At 41.3% G+C, this 1,459-nt stretch overlaps 1 protein-coding gene across 8 annotated transcripts in view; it reads left to right on the top strand.

The window, feature by feature from the left end:
• LOC113066589 (neogenin-like) overlaps positions 1–1,459 on the top strand; it is a 1,074,835-nt gene that overhangs the window by 182,176 nt on the left and 891,200 nt on the right. The window lies entirely within an intron of this gene.

Consider the following 1,459-nt stretch of genomic DNA (forward strand, 5'->3'; position numbering starts at 1 on the left):
GTGTAGCCTCAGTGAAGCACATAACGCCCGGAGCCGCGGTGAGACGAGCCTTTACCGGGAGCACGGACCGAGCAGCGCGGGCCCGGCTGTCGGACTCGGACGCATAAACGAGAGGCGGGCGAGAACAGGGCGGAAATACACGGAGATTCTCGCGCGGCGGACAGAAACAGCAGCAGCAGCCGCCACGGACCGAGCGCAGGCGGAGACTGCGCATGCGCACTGACACACTCCCGAGAGACAGCCGTACAGGGATAAACAGAACTGATTCAGAAAGATTTATACACTTGTAGCTAACCCTAACCAACCTATACAAAAGCTCAAGATGTAACAATGTAGTACTTTTCTATACAATTAGATACTAAAGAGTGCATTGGTATAACATGACCAAAACGTAGTATTACTATAGTACATTTTAGAACTAGCGAATAATTCGCAGCTCGCTGATGTGTTCATTAAATGTTTCCAAATTAAGCTTCTTAAACCTCCAATTTGAGTCTGAATACAACAAAAAATTCTACACTGTCCTCTGCTGGTGAAACAGAAGAGAAACACACAGCGTTTAATGTAACTCTACTGCCCTCTGCTGGTGATACACAACAGTATAACAACACTAACCCACTGCACCCATCACACTTCTGCTTATATATGACCAATTTATATTCAAACCAACTTGTTTGATTGCACCAGCTATGTAGAATATTGCAGTATATTTCTAACTGCATGTATTTTTTTTTTACAAATAAATATGAAGAATTTCACTCATAGATGATCTTTAAATAAGAAAATAATTTGAAATGCTGATGTCAATGTACCATAAGCGCTCACACTTTTTCTCAAGTGTTGTTTATTAAAGTTATACTGAAGTCAGAGGTTTGCCATGAAAAATGTGTGCTGCTTTAAAAACCCGCAAAATCAAAATAGCAATTTGCAGTATTTTATTATTTCAGTGCATAATCCAATCACTTTGCATTCAGCAGTGTTGGCAGTAACGCGTTATTAGTACTTTTGACAGTAACTAATACTGTAACGCATTACTTTTTAAATAAATTAACTCCGTTACCGTTACCACATGGTGCATTGTCCGTTACTTTTTTAAATAATTAATTAATTGACTGAAGTGCAGCATAACCCGTTTGCAGCAGCGACGCTTTGTAGGATTGGTGGATGCTAATCACTGTAAACACGAAGACGCACTGTGGGCGTGTCTCCGTTTATTCAAGTGTGTGCGGCAGTCATGGCGAGTCAAGGCGAGAGCAACACGAGTTCCTCAAAGTGGAAATATGCTCATTATTTCACTTTTAGTTGAGCATAAAGACAAAACCTTTTAGTCAAATGTAAGCTGTGTCTTTTCTGGTTCGAATGTCCTATCCTAGCCCATGAATTTCCAATCCGTGCTCAGATTTTTGTAAACCGTACCCTCGGTTTTTGAATCTGTACCCACGAATTCATAATCTGCGCG

The sequence above is a fragment of the Carassius auratus genome, chromosome 50 (assembly GCF_003368295.1).
Source record: "Carassius auratus strain Wakin chromosome 50, ASM336829v1, whole genome shotgun sequence".
NCBI lineage: Eukaryota > Metazoa > Chordata > Actinopteri > Cypriniformes > Cyprinidae > Carassius > Carassius auratus.